The 16127-nt window shown below is 40.7% G+C and overlaps 1 long non-coding RNA gene across 1 annotated transcript in view; it reads left to right on the top strand.

Moving 5' to 3' along the window:
- LOC135328693 (uncharacterized) overlaps nt 1-16006 on the top strand; it is a 150103-nt gene extending 134097 nt beyond the window's left edge. Inside the window, exon 3 of the long non-coding RNA XR_010389666.1 lies at nt 15298-16006. This is a non-coding gene — a long non-coding RNA (uncharacterized LOC135328693). The remainder of the gene's footprint in view (nt 1-15297) is intronic.
- Nucleotides 16007-16127: the final 121 nt, after the last annotated feature.

Here is a 16127-nt window from a genome sequence, read left to right as displayed (position 1 = left end):
CAGTTAACAGAGAAAGCTCAGTTTTTTTGATTCATGTATGAGATGTAATGAACATTTAGGGGGCAAATCTTAAAAAGCACAATGTGGTTAAGCTAATCCTGCTCTTTGGATGACTGTTAAAAGTTGATTTTCACTGATCAAGTCTTCTGTACTTGAGGGGTAGCATGATAACAGATTTCCCCTGTGCGACTTCCTGGTTCTGATCAAGCTAGGAGAAAATTTCCTACCTTAGGTCCTTAATTAAAGGATGCAGATAATTCCAATGAAATCACAGAGTGTCCTTGCATTAAGCATATATGCAAGAGCAGGGCCTTGTGAATCAAAATCCAGTTCAAACACAAAAGCTTAGATTATGCAGAGCAGTAAAGAGGAACAAATAATATCATGTCGAAAAAATATTACTTTCATGGAACCCTCACAGAGAGTTTTGTTGGGGATTGAGTCAACTCTTGCCACTCAGGCCTCCTGAAAGAGAACATTTGCACATGTTTTATTTACATGGGCTTTTGTTAAGACTAATAATTATGTATAAGCCTCCTGACACTATACTTACAGTCACACATGCCCTTCCCCATGCCTCTGCATAGAAATCAGTTAAAATCTGAATCTGAGGCAGAATCATTGCCTTTCTGTAAATGCAAACATTGTAGCTTGATAATTCATTTGTCATTATTAAAAAATAATGAGATGTCCACAGTTTGGAATAAATTTTCTGTGGAGGTTCTTTATCTGGAATAAATAGTAGGAATTCTATAATGTTATATATGATACTGTATATTTGGCAGAGTTCTTCCTCAGTTGCAGCACCACTCTTCTCTCAATGGGTAGTGTGTGGCCTAAATCAAACCTTCAAACCTGAGCCCCTACAGAAGCTGAACTTAAGATCTCCACTTCATGCCTCAGGCCAGTCTCATTTTAGTAGGCTTAATTCAAAATCTTTTTAAAGAAAGGAGTGGGTAAAAACTACCTCTGACTTCACTGGGCTTGAGGTCAGGATAATGAGTCTATAGTATTTTCAGTAGAAGTCCTTGTATCTACCTATGTTTGTACATACAGTGTTTTGTTTGTAAAACAGCAAAATTTAACAAATCCCAGACATCTATAACACAGACCGTAGACAAAACTACAAGTATGCAACCAAATAAAAAAAAAACACATAGACAATACATTTCCATAAAGGCAAGATAAAGTTCAAAGAGAAAGCTAGACTCAGACATTCAGTATAAGAGAGATTTATGACTGTACTGGAGAAATATTTGAATATGACAGTTCCCATGTTTATGAGCAAAATAGCAAGTTCCTATGCAGATAAATAAAATGCATTGCAATATCCTCACACTAGTCTCTGTTTATATGAGTTTATGCCAGAATTCAGACTAACAATAAGGATTTGCTACTGCAAATAGCTAAAACCTAATCCAGATGTTGGTGTTGGTTCTTAGAGGAGTAGAAAGAGGATATATTGAAAGCAGCAAAGCTGCTGTTGATAGGGTTTTTTTTATCTTCAGTATTACATTTTGCAATATGTGGTAGGGATGGAAGCAGTGCACAGAATGGATGAATGTTTCAATAGCTGGTGTGTATGAAGCAGTTAGGAAACAGATTATGTACTGGATGATGGATACGCTTGAAGCATCCAGTTTGTCTTCAGTGCTTCTGTAGAATTCCAGGTCTTAAAAATCTGATTCTCTTTTTTGGTGTTCTAAGGAAAAGCATAGCAGTTTTGCTTTTAAGAGTTGCGCTTTTACCATATCTGGGGGAAAAAAAAATGTTTTGCTTTATCAACCTAAATGCCATGTTGCAGAATGGGATGAGATGTGATCCATTCAACTGCACTATGGTTTTACTAGGTAGTGTAGGGCAAAAACTGCTCCCTCCTAGTGCACAGGACAACTACTACTCGTGGAGCATAATTTCTTGAGGACCATGGAATGTGGGGTTACCATTCAGTCAGATAACCGTTTTGTGCTGCTGGCTCAGATTTGCATGGGTAGAAATAGCAATAGTAGCTAGAGGAGGCCATGAAGGAGAGAGTGGAGAGAACAGCAAGTGGGGCACGAAAGCTACCAACTCAACTCCACTCACTCTTCTGATAGTTTGAAAACTTCTAATTTCCAACATAAATTTAGTCCTAGCCAGTTTGCAACCTTTGACACTCTTACTGTCCTTATGTTTTCAAATTTCATCTCAGTGTCTAGGTTTGTACCTTCTCTTATATCTGATGAACTTGCAGAGAATCATGAGGACATCTGACAACCTTTGTTTTGCTAGGCTAAACACTCCTCTTTTTTTAGGTCTTTTCCTATAAGGCAGGCTCTCTCTTCCCCTGGTCAGCCGTGTGACCATTCACTTTACCTGCTCCATTTTGAATCTGTCTTTGTTGAACATGGGTGGTGAGGATTTTATTGTATTCATCACAGAGTCTTGCCAGAGCCTTTTGCAATGGCATTAATCCTTCCCATTCTCCAGAAAGACATGCTAGAGTCACAGCTGTCATCTTCTTCCTGGCTGCATCTCACTAATAACTTGTGGTCAACCCTTTCCCTCTTGCCCTGTTAGAACTGTCCTAATAATGGCAGTAGTGTGCACTGTGGCACCGTAACCAAGAAAGATTTTGTTGCAAGGCTATATTTGGATATTGCCATAGAAGTTTCAAAGGGGAAGTTCCTTCTGTTTGCATTTTTCATGCAAATTCACTGCTCACTCTTGACCTCAGAAGCCACAAAGTCATTTTAATAGGTGTGATATTTGTGGAGAAAGTAAAGAGCCAAACAAGTACAGTTGTTTTCATGCCTGTTTGTTTTTATTCCCCTTTTTCATCATTTTTTGTGACTGTTATGAAAGATCCAGGAAGCAAGATACATAGAGGCAGCTTATGCCAAATGATTCAACTTCCACTGGATTTGGAGGGCAAAAAAGAGTCTTGCATTGTTTTTACATGGAAAAGGACAGCATCTCCAGGAGAGCCTTCTGGAATCTGCTCCTGACTTTCTGCACTGTCCTTGGCCATGGAGTGCCCTCAGAGTGCCATAAGAAGGGTCTTGTTTGAGTGCCAAGCAGTGGAGCTAGGGGCCACTGCAGCGCTCTCCAAGGGAGCAGGGACAGCTCCATAACCTGGAGCGCTTCTGCCTGGAACTGCCAATACATATTCCCCAGTGTTCACTCTGAGAGAGAATATTCTCCTCCCTCTTTGGGTGCTTTGCTTTATCATCACCCGCTGATCACATTAATTAGGTGATCTGTATCTTTCTTACTGACCATTGGGTCAATGACTGGGGTGACACCAGCAGACTACAGCCTGCTCTGACAGCGGGTGCTCACCTACTGCCATGTTGTCACTGGACAACTGTGTACCTGGTCACAGCTCTTGCCTGCTCAGCCCTGCCTGCCTTCCCTCTCCCACCATTGGCTGGGCCAGAAGCATTACTTTTGAAAGGCATCAATGCTGTTCTTAGGGGATGTGGAAAAGCTCCCAGACATCACTGTATAGAGAAGCAAAACAGCAGCAGTCTTCCCATTCTCTCACTAGCACACACCTTAATGTCCCCTGCTATTCTAGATCACCCATCTCCTCCCTAATGGACCCCAGCATCAATCTCTCAAATTTGCAATTCTAGCATGCTTCAGGGGGACAAGACAGCAAGCACGTATACACAACTGCACAGGTGTGGACCATGCACTGGTTAGTGCTGTCCCTGAGAAAAGCATTTAAATCACTCTGTGTTGATCTGTATGACACAGTCATGTCTCAGGTACAAAGACCACCGGATACTTGGAGATCTATTACCAACAAAAACCTAAGCATTTGCTGGTATTGCCATTTTCTCCATTCCTATGCAAACTGGCCTTTCTCCCCCTGCCCAGCTTATGTTACAGACCATGTAAAGTCCATGTTCTAGAAAGAAATAAAGAATTAGACTGTCACACTGTGGGGACAGGGACTTGGCCCAAGGTGTCCGTGTCAGGGAGAGCATCATGTGGGGGAGCTGCAGAGACAGAAGAGGGCAGGAGCTGATATGCTGTAGTGCATATCTGGCCACTCCATAATCATCACTGTAAGCCAGGATTTGGGACATTTCTGTCATTACTGCCAACTCTCACTGATAATTTCATCAAAATGATACTATTAATACCTGGTTCTTGGGTTGACGTAATGTTCTGAGAGTGTTTCCTTATATCTGCAGTGGAGAAGTAGCCACATTACTCATGTGAATTACATAGTCCTCTGGAGACACTCATCCTCTAGAAGGAAAGGAGAGTCCATGGAGAGAGACAGACTGGCTGTTCTGTGGGTCTTTAAAGACATCTTTCTCTCTCCCTCAACTGTAGAAGAACTGTAGGCATCTCCAGAGTACAGCACAGTTTGCTTCTGTGTCTCCTTGTCCAGTGAAAGTGTAGGAGATCCAAAGAAAACATTAGGCCAGAATATTTGCTAAGCACCCACTAGGCTCACTCTTGAGGATGGAGCAGAAGAGGACTGACAACAGCCTCACCTACTCCCACCTACCTTTGCCTAATTGTTCATTGATTAGAGGACTTTAAGAAGCCTGAATCATCCTCTGCTCCTACTTCCAGGGTTAAGGGGATTAAAACCGAGACAAAACAAGCCCCACTTAAAGTCTTAAGAAGGGATTAGGTGGGATCCATTAGGATTCACTAGAAGTCCATTAGGAATTCATTAGGAGTAGTGCTTATCCCCTGAAAGCATTCTGGTATATTAATGCTGCTGCTATTACTACTATAAAGAACATCAATAATAATAAAACTGCCTACACAGTATTTCAAGGATACCTATGTCTGAAACAAGATGCTGTGTGTATTTTGAATGAAGCTTGATTCAATAGTAAATCTACTGCCTATCTGCTGCCCTTGAGCATTTGTTGCTGACGTTCATTATCAGTCACTGCAGCCCAAGTTCTCCTTCAAGGCCTGATTCTTTGCCTTTCTCTCGTGATTCATTTGTTTTGATTTCCAGCTTTTTTACTGTGGGTAGAAAATTCAGCCATCACCAACGACTGACCCTTTTGCATTTAAGACAGCACTCTGTTTTGTGGCAAGGCCACTGCGTGCCTCTAGAAGAAGTGTAAAAGTAGCTTTACTGCTATCGTATCACTCTATGATCCTAGAGTATCTGATGAAGCCCCTTGGTGGTTGCTGCAGCCTCAGCATCCCTGTACTACACTGCTCATAGCCCCCAAAGGGTTGTTTATCTAGCTGAGGAGTAGTTGAAGGTCTTTCCAATTACAATGTCCTTTTCTTGCTACCCCACCCATGGCAGGGAGGTGAACAGAGTGCTACGGTATTCACAAGTTGTCATCCTCTTTGTTAGAGAAATCTTTGAAAAGATGTTAAGCCAGGTGTGAGGTGTGTTTATGTCACTGGATTGCTGCACTATAGTCTTCCCTGAGCTGACAGTCTGGCCTGGACTGTAAGTATATTCTGAGAGGCAGGCAATTTAGAAACTCAGGAGCCACTTTTCTGTGTGCTGGCCACAATTCTTGCTTCCTCTGCCAATATGCTTATGGTTTGGCATTTGTAGATACACCGCAGCTGTCCAGTTGATAAACTGACACACTCTGGGTGGCCCTTGTCTCTTGAGATTTTACAACTGCTGCTTGCTCCACCAGACATGAACTGAAGTCTTCCAAACTCTCCCACAGAGACTTTCCTGGTACTCTGGTGTCAAGTTCAGAACAAGAATCCAGAGCTGACATTTTATTCCCGCTAACACTTGTTTTCCAGCACTGCTGCTTTCCCTCAGCTAACTGGTGTTCTGTGATGAACCCATGCTTTATTTACTGATTTGTCCTGCTGAGCAGTTGTTAGTTGTTTACTGTATCCCTCCCACCCAGGAGCCCACTCCCCATGAAGGAAAAAAGACTGTATATGCCCTACACTCAATCAAAGATTGAAGGTGTTGCTGTGCATGTGCATTTCTGTGATTCTTGGGTCTCTCTCCAGGGTTTCCTGCATGCTCAATGTCCAGGTTAAAGAAACACTTATTATCCACCTGTGTACAGTAAACAACATTGAAAAATGCAATGTCTTTAGCAGAGCTCTTGAGAAATACAGCTGCTGGACTGTTTGCATTTAAGGTACACTTTGTAGTAGCATATAGTAACTGATGTCTATCTTGGATCTCTCTTGTAATGCTTGCTTTACTCAAACATTCCTTCAGGAATATGTGTCTGTTTTATCTAGAAAGGAGAAAATTCATGTTAACAGGTTTTTCAGGAGTCAATGGTTCAAGCACGATGAACTGAAATAGTTTCAAATTTGAGAGGCCACCATCAAAATCTTGTTTATATTGTTATTCTCTTCTAACTCCCACATCATGAAATTCAGGTAATAGTGAAAAAAGATTTACAGATAACTCTAATTGCCTGCCAAGATGACACCACAGTAAAGCAACTGTTAGATAGGAGACAGGAGGAGAAGTATTCATTTCCTTTTCCTTTTGCAGCAGAAATGTGTTAGCTCAGCAGTGCGCATATAAGCTGATGTAATCAAGCCAGGTGCATACACAGGATTTTCTAATAGGAGCTGGAGATGAGTCTGGATCATTTAAAGAGGAGGTGGAGAGCTGTGGAGGATATTTGAAGGTCACACGGATGACTAAGGTTTTGTACCAGCCATGTGAGTAGGGAAAGTGGCGTGGGGATGCAGAGCCATTAATGCACTGAGTGGCAAGCGGGATGTGAAACAGGCATTTAAAAGTATGGAGTTCCAGATCGTGTATGGTGCAAGGGAGAGAGGAGGGGACTTAAGACCATCAGTGGGTTTGGATTGGAGCAGTAAGGGGAACCTGGTTTACTCATAGGAGAGGCAGGGAATGGCAGAAGGATTAGCCAGGGATCATTCTTTGCTACACCACTTGAACCTGGCCAGACCTTTCAGTAAGCAGATCCTTCTACTGGGTCATATTGCTTCCAGCAAAGCAGACCCAAAAGGCACTCTCATAAAATTTATGATAAGGAGATTTTTATTTTGGGGTTTGTTTTTTTTTTTTTTTTGATTTTTTTAATCATCCCAAATGCTCCATTGTAATTCAGTCTGTCATCTGTCAGCAGAATGCAGTTTCCCTTTGTCTTCTCAGGAGCAGAGAGAGAGATGGGACAGGGGTATACACATGTACACAGAGATGCATGCAACCAAGCCTGTAGAGAAATCTCTGCAGCTTGATTCTTACCGCCAGAGACTTGTATACAGTTAAACTTCCTAGATAGTCTCTCAGCTTGTATAAGTGAAAAAGACATTGCATAAACTGCCAGCATTTTTCTCTTTTTCACTTTAAGAACCACCCTTGTGGGACAGTTGTAAGGAATTTAATAGGGTTGGCTCTAAAAAATTTCTGCAGATAGTGCTCTGAAAATACAGACAGAAGAGGGAGCGATGTTCTCTTTTCTGTTTTTGTTTCTAAACAGTTAGAAAATTCTACAAAAGAGATTCAATTCTTTAAAAGTGTTTATAGAATACTATAGAAAGCTTTCCATTTTTCATTGCATTCTGTTAAATTCTCACTACAGAGGAGAGGCCGTCAAGTATTTTCAGTGGAATTCGGTATGTGGTCTTAGGCCTCACCAAAAGCTGTTTGGATTATGTGCTTAATTCCCAAGTTTCATCTGAGCTGGTAGTGACAGGCTGCTTCAGTTTTGCCTTCTTAACAATAGCCTGCTGTTTTGATAGAGACTGTGACTCTGTCCCTAAAAGCAATGATGAATTGCTGCTAACCCAATAAGCCTGCTTGTCCAACTACATGTTCACTGATGGAAGAGCTGAACAAGGCAGTAAGTCCCCTGCCTTCAAGCTGGCCCTCAAGAGTGCTGTTATTTCTCTGCCATCACAAACAAAAATCTCCTTTGACCACCTCAAGCAATAACTCCTCACGTTTACCTTTTCTACTAGACCATAACTGTGATCTCCTAATATTGACTTCTGGTGAATGGCTTCAGTTATGGATCCTAGTGGCAGTAGTCTATAGGATATGAGAAATCCTTTTTTTCCAGTTGTAATAAAAGTGTACTGACCCACAAAATATTTCCTTGAAAGCTAATGAATTTAGTTTCCAGGTGATACAGATATCTGTGGTTAGGTTCTCCTAAAGAAATGGAGTTTGCCATACCACGCAATGGGCATGAAAAGAGCCGTCCTCCTTTCTTTTGGCCTAGCAGCTGCCACACTAGTGCCCGGCATGGTGCAGGGCCGTGCATGGGCTTGGGGGCCTCTGCAGTGGGACCCTCTGGGGAAGCCCGTGCTCGGAGCTCCCCAGCACCAACTCCCATCTCATCTTCCCATGTGGCTGCTTAGAGTACAGACCCAAAATCAGCTGAATTATGCAACGAAAGCTGAGCTGGGTCTCTGTTGTTAATCCAGTGCTACAGACCTTTGCATAATAATTCCAGGGACGAGCCTTTCCCTCCATCTTCCAAGAAATCTGACAGCTAAAGATAACGACGCCTCTGTAGAGTGACTTTTCTGGATCAGTGACCATTCCCTCTGATGTTTTCAGCCATGGCCTAGTGTTTACAGTGACTTTGAAAACAATTTCCTCTATCCCATTTTGTCTACACTCATATAGTATTACCGCTGTTGCTTCCAAGTCCAATCCATACCAGCATATATTTTCATAAGAATCACTGGTAACCTCTTAAACGAATGACCTCTTAAACGACAATCTTTGTCAGACTCCTTTGGAGATGAATTGTACCACAAATATGTGCGTGTGCACACACACGTGCGCACACACACACACACACACACACACTCTGTACAGCTGGGAAAAAATCTCTTCTCAGCACTCTCCTTCAAGTATATTTTTTGTAGCCAAGAACTAGAGTGGGAAAGGAAAAGATAACATCTGAGTTGGGATGACCAAAGTACATAGAGAGAACAATTTAGTCTCTTAAAACAGTGCAAGAAGTTAGATTTCAGTAGTAATTCAAGTGAAGGCAGGGGGCTGGGCCAGATCCAAATATCTGTGCAATCCCAGTGACCCAAGCTGTCACACGTGATATACCTCACTTCTTTATTTGCTTGTTTATTCTGAATGACTACAAGGGCACTTGATGTGATAAAACATGGTCAATGTCCTGAGTTCAGCTGGAGAGAGTTAGGATATTATCTTTCTGGAGCTTCTCCCTGCAGTAATGATGATACCCGTTTTGGGGTTAATTTTCTGTTGAATAAGCACGTCAGGTTTTAAGGCACCAGTCCAGACTGTAAACAAGTCAGTCTCTTTGGAGCCTGCTTTGGCAGCTCTGCTGAGGTTGCTATTTGTATTAAAATATTTGCTAACCTATTCTTCATAAAGCCAGGTATGTTTCTGTGAAAAGGAGAGGCAATGTTGACATCTGTCCTCTCGCCAGCAGCAGCAGCAATCGTGTTACGTTTGTTATCTCAGTATAACCCTCCCCCACGCTGATGTGCTAAATAAGACACTGCTGAAATTCTGCCCAGGGGCTGGTTGCATTTCTGCTCCGTGGGCACTACTCTGAGTATCTGCACAAAAGGCAGGAGCAGCTCGGTCCCGTTATTCCAGTGGCACCGAGGTCAGAAGAAGCCTTACTGCTGAGAGAAATCAGTGATAGAAAGCATTGGAATGCAAATTTTACATGAGGTAGAGATTTTCACATGTGGCTGACAAGCAATTTAAAGCACTGAGGAGAGTTCAAGAGGGAGTTAAGTGGTCCACATAGATATATGGATACTAGAATAATTTGGATGCGTTTAGGATGCAGGATAGACAAGGAATTCATCTCATCCCCAAGCTGTTTGGAGCTGCGACTGCATTTTGGTTCTCAGCTTGCACAGAGTTTTCTGTATTGAGACTGACCTGACTATAATAGATCATTGTAAAAGTTCTGTTCATGTTAAAGGGTTGGGGAGGGCGAAGCAAACAATCTAAACAAAGTAAAACTACAATTACTTTAATTATTTATATAGGTTACCCATAAAATTGTGGGCACTTTTTCAGGCACAGAAAAAGGCATAGACTTGGACTTAGGTCTTACAGGCTGAGACTCCAGCTCAGTGTTCTTTGCACTTTTGAAACTCCCATCCACTGCAGTGGTAGATTTAGGATAAAATGAAGGAAATTCAGGATTGTTATGTGCAATCTGATATTAAATGAGGTGTTTACAAGAAGGAAAAAGATTGACTCTTGGTGGACAGTAGGTTGCTGTCCCCTCTGCATAGATGGCCAATCAAAAGGCATAGAAGGTTTTGTCTGATTGGGGTTTTTGCCTTTTAACCATTCCATTTACTATTGGGTAAGGCAGTTAGTGATAACTGCACTCTGCTTAGCCTCCCTCTACTCTGTCCCCCATTTTTTCAGCATTTTTTTCACAGTCTGAATTCCTAGGAAGAAATATTTGAAGTAATAGATGTTATGCACACAAAGAAGGAATTAAATCAGGCATGGGCCCTGTTGTCCCATTTTATGTCCCAAATAATGGGAAAATTACACCTATAGTGAAGAGAATTTTTACTGTGAAATAGAGAGATAAGATTTTCAAAGCACCTGGGATTGGTGTCATCCTGCCCCCACCAAAGTGGAAGGTTAAAGCTTCCACTCACTTCAGTGAGCAAAGGTACGTAAATGACAAGTACATTTGGGAGCGTTCTCTGTCAAGCAATTAGGATTAACCACTTTGCTGACCAGATCCTCAAGTGATTTATCAACTAATGAAAATTGGTATGTGTTCACTTTACTCAGTGTAGCTGGATCAGTTTATATCTGGCCTTCGATTCTGGAAATTCCTTGTGATAGAACTGCTGTAGCTGTGATGGGCTAAGGACACAGGCAAAATCAGTGTTGTGGAAAGAAGTGATATATTTATTACTCCAGCTTATACCCTTGGAAAACAGACAATCTTTATGGTATGTAAAACGTTATTTCTATTCCAGTTCTGAAGGCCAGCTCATATTTCTGAAAGCACATTTGCTTGTTTCCAGCAATATTAGTAGGACTGATAGAAAATACCATCTTTCCCCACAAGCCTGGATACAGAAATTTCTGTGAGTCATGTCTGTCTGTCACAGCTCTTTCTTGGTATCTGTCTAGCAAAAGGCAGCCTTTTTCTCACTGTTTTTTTACTACTATTAATTTCTGCCCCTTTTCTCCTTTTCCTCCTACTTCAGCCTATTCCCGTCCATTATGTTTCCCTTCTTATCATCATCATGCTGAACTCGTATAGAATTTTTCCCTTATTTGGTGGTATAGATGGACTTACTCCACAGAAGACAAAACACTCTGCAATATCCTTATTATTGTGCTTTGACATTTTTTGATTCTCATGTAGTTATAGGATGAGTTACTTTGATATGGACATGATCCAACATCTTAGTACTTTATTGGTTTGCATACTGTCAGTGTCAACAGTGACTTTTTCCTTTTAAAGTGACAAACTTCCCTTATTTTTCCCATCCTGTTTTCATTAACTTTTCTTGCCAATAGGTCAGGTTAGGTGCTTTGCCATCTCTACTGCTTCTGTCATCTCCTGATGTCCAAGCTGACTTTCACAGAGGCAATTCTTCTTATCTATGAACTATCAGAGCAATGTTTTGTATGTGGGGTAGATTTTTTTTCTCTCACTGTCTTCTCTTCTGTCTCTGCTTCTTGTCTTTTTCGTTTGTCTTTGGCTTTTGTCTTTCTGTTTTTTTGGCTCAGCTGTTCAGTAGCAGAGGCAAAGTTATTGTTAGCTCTGGCTGGGAGAAATTACAAGATGGAGAGATGCTTGTTTCTTCCACAGTTAAGTTTGATGCAAGACCATGCAAAGCATTATGAGTCTGAATCTCATATTGAGTTTGTCAAGCTGAAATCAATCCACCTGAAATTGCACAGGCAAGCTTCTACGTCAGACTACAGTTTTCCTGGAAAACTTGTCTGATATTAGGCAAAACATTCAGAAAATACAGAGACATTTTAAAAAGTGGGGTGATCTCACTTTTGGATAATTTCCTAATGTTTATTTTAAAGAAATGTCATGACTCAAAACTGTCTTGACTGAGAAACTCCAAATTTGGTTTACTTTGTTGTCCCTGGCAAGGACGGTTGCTTTGCACTCATTTTGGAAGGTATGGGGGGGTTATAATTTAGATATTAGTAACAACAATGTCTACATACATTAGAAACACAAGAGTTTTTCTGAATACCACATTCATGCTTGTGCATTGTTTATAAACCACATACTAACAGGCTTTGAACTCTTTAGGCAGTATGCAGAACTACACAGTCTTTAGGAAGCACATAGCCAAAGGCTACCAGATGCCTGAACAGTTGCTATTATATCCATTAAGAAGGATTTAAGGAGCACTCATTTTATAGCATCTTCTGATCTCCATAGGAGTTTCTGCAGAGTCTGTCAACTTCGTGAACAGTCTCAGGATTTTGCTGGATGCAAAGACCTCCCGGTGCATATCTTCTGGGCTTATCCCAAAAGTGAGGTCTGAGTACACTCTGCTCCTAGCCTACCCCTTGCATGTGAGTAGCTCTTTGCATTAGTTACAGCTACTAGGGAAGCACTTAAACATTTCTCACGAATCCCAGAATACTGAAACATGGAAGTTTCCTGATCTAGACTTAAGGTCAGGAGAAGAGCAGTAGTTAAAAGAGCAGGTGGGAATGTAGACATGCTTGTGGATAAAAGGGTAATCTTGAAAGAATGCCATAGTTTGATCTCCTCAGTTACTGATAAATAAATATATGGAAAGTAGGATATTAGAGTAAGCTGCCCCTAAACATCTTAACAGCGAACATGACTTAGTCATGCCATAAACTTAGTACATTCAAAGATAACTGGGACTGTCATGTAAATTCTATACAGCCTCTACATATCCTGGTCCATAATTCCGGGAGTCCCATGTCTGATTTTTTGGAGTGTTCTGCTCTTAATCAAAATTGATGTAGGTCAGGCAAGTACTTAATTAAATGGTGTTACTAAGGCATATACTGGAACAGCTGTGGTGTGGGCTTTGACTGGGTGGTGTGGCCAGCAAACCGGGCCTCCATCTGCAGCTGGGGACCAGCAGGGAGAAAGAGATCACTGGAGCACAGAATTTAGCAAAGGCTGCAAAACCCTCCCAAGATGGACAAATCAGCCCTTAGTAAGCTCCTTGCTGGCACAGTGAGACAGTTACCAGTGCTCAAGCAAGGCCACTAAAGGTTGGGTAAGCCTACATTGCACAACCATCGTGTCTGCCATGTGGACAAATGCCGAAACATTTTGAAATTCCTCTAGTAGCAGCATCTTGATTCATAATGAGACCAGGGTATTGTTCCACCTAGTAAAAACATAATCCAGCTGGAGTAAGAGCTTAAATCCAATAATGAAATAAAAAAAGTAAATATAATCCAGTTCCAAAAAAAGAGACAAACACACCTCCAAGATATCACTTTGAAAAGTTCTCTTCTGCAAATCCCATTTAGCATGGAGAAAATAGTGAAACTGGATATGAAATACTGTTTCTGAAATCCTCTGCAGAGCAGTGAACTGACATGGGAGATAGTCTTGTTGTTGTTAGACTCCTGTGTGCTTTGCTATTTCATGCCCAAGATCTCCATTCTACGCTGGAGGAATGAGTAACAAATATATTAAATTAGTGAGGTGGGCAATGCTTACCTCTAGAGCAGAGATCTTGTGCACACCAGTAGTTAGGTTTGGGATAATTTTGTCCAGGCAAAAGGCAAATGAAGATAATCAATTTAAGTGCATCTTTGGAGAAGCAGGAAGTACTTTCTACCTTTAGGAGGGTTAAGTTTTTTGACTGGTTAAGATTTGCTAGAATCCAGAATATATCCCTCCTCCAAAACCAGCCTCAGCTGTGCTTGCTTTCTCTTTCCAGAATCGTCAGAAACACTTTAGGGATAAAGGATCATGTTCTAGACAAGAGACTGTGTTGACACTAGTCAACGTGGTTCCTTATGCACTTCACAGTTAAGAAGTAATATTGAAAGTTCAAAGAATTGTATTAAATTCCTTTTGAATTTCCTATGATATTCTCAGCTGGATCATCTGCTTTTACATGTTAGAACTCAACAGTGACTGACTCTGTTAAGGAAAATGCCATTTATTGCACATAACTTTTTCTTAAAGACCTTCCTCATTTGCTGACAAAACATGTTATTTAAAGGACTATCTTATACCTAACTAGCACTTGGTATGAACAACCAAAAATAATATCAGCAAAGAAAGAATGGAGTGAATTAGCCATGTATCTTTAAATAAACGGGAGGATTTTGGAGTTAGATTCTCTCTCTATATATTGTAGTCCATCTAGACTGTACTGCAATTTCAGTTATCACTAGCAAAGGTTAAATTTATTGTGCCTTGCATTGCTGAAGGACTTGGTTTGAAAGATGGATAAATTATCCAAACTCTTTGTGAGAGTGCTCAGAAGTAGTTGCACAGAATTTTCAGCACCTATGTGCCAGTCTGAAGGTCCAAATGCAGGTTCCTGGCAAGTAACTTAGTGATCCTTAAGTATTAGAAACCTTGGGTATAGGCTTTTATTTCAGGGCGTATGGTTTATGGATATTGAAGGCTAGAACTTCAGTCAAATGGGTCAATACTTGTTTTGGACAGAGAAGCTATGCTTTACATTTTCTCTTTTTAACCTCATTGGCTTCCTGCATTAGCTATTTTATAAGAACACGTATAGCTTGGAAATGATGCTTTTATGTTAATCGTGCTAAAATCTAAGTAGGTAAGAACAAAATCGTCATTTAACAGAGGTCATCCTAGCCCCACCGATATTAATTTTACTCAGCTAAGGATTTAAAGTGAAATACTTGTCTCTATGAAGTCAGTGGAAGTTTTGCTGTTGACTTTGGAGGACCAGTTTTCACTCTCTCTCTTTTAAATATTTAAACAACTATATTTAGAAATCATGCCTTGGTGAGTGCTTTGAAAACACCTGATAAAGGAAATAAGTTTGCGATGTGTTGTTACATGTGGTGAGAATGCATATATTGTCATTTGGTTTGATTTAGTCTATTTTTATAGAGCACTTGTGATATTTTGTGGATCTTAAGGGACAAGTCTACTAAGCTAAGCAAATGTAGTGTTCTCTTTTGGGCTAGAGCTTCTTGCTTTTTCTACTTCTGATGCAGAAGTTCTGTTGTAAAGATATACCTATATGGCAGGGACAGTGGTTGCTAATTCTATAGTATTAGCAGATGTGAATTGTGCTTGAGCAGAGCTGAGTGACTGATAGTGATCTATGTCATGACTCAAACAGAAGTATGGAAGAAAGTTTGTGCTGGCTCCCCTAAAAGAACGCTTTTGCTGATTTTTATAGGCTTCATCCAAAACCCAGTGAGAGAACTCTTCAGTGCCCTGAAAGAAAGAGAAGCATTTCCAAGAAAAAGGAAAACTTGAAAATCTGCACTTTCAGCAACTAGTGATGGTTATTCCTCAGTTTCTAAGTTCACAAGCAGAGAGTTCAAAGGAAAACTTGGAAGGAAATTCAAATGAAGAGGGGCCCAAATTTCAGGTTGTTGGTACTTTCTGCCTTTTAAACTCCTCTTTCAAAGTGTCTGCAGTCATACATCTGAATCACTGGTCATTTTAGAACTCTCAGGCTCATTCTTTTCTTTTTTCCTCATCTTTTTCTCTTTTCCTCCCCTCTTTTCTATTAAGGTCAAAGCCTGCTTCTCTCGATGCCAATAATAAAACTCCCATTGATTTCAACATGAGCAGGAAATATGCTGTTTGCTATTTACCACAACCACCACAAAGAATCTCTGGGAAGAATTCATTTATATTCATTCCAGTGATGCCATGAAAATGGGCTCTTGCTATTTTATCACATCCAAACTGTTGCTCTAACTCTGATGTCCTAGCTGTTGCTAACAAGTCAGTGATGATTTGTAAACCAACAATTTATGGTAACCACATTCCATCCCTATTATGATGTGTGGTTTGGAAATGGAAAAGTAATCAAGACCTCCTGTTAAGAGACTTTATTTCAGTTGAATGTTTCTGTAAATAAAAGCATTTTGAAAGGATCATTGCTATATGTTTCTAACTCCAAATTGTTCATTTTGTCTAGGCCACATCTATGCCACAAATTCCTGCCAGAATCAGTCCATAAGGAATATAAGATCTTCAATGGTAGCATGAGCATAT

The sequence above is a fragment of the Dromaius novaehollandiae genome, chromosome 1, assembly GCF_036370855.1.
Source record: "Dromaius novaehollandiae isolate bDroNov1 chromosome 1, bDroNov1.hap1, whole genome shotgun sequence".
NCBI classification, from domain to species: domain Eukaryota; kingdom Metazoa; phylum Chordata; class Aves; order Casuariiformes; family Dromaiidae; genus Dromaius; species Dromaius novaehollandiae.
Note: the sequence above shows the minus strand (reverse complement) of the source record. Positions and strands in the feature narration are given on the sequence as shown.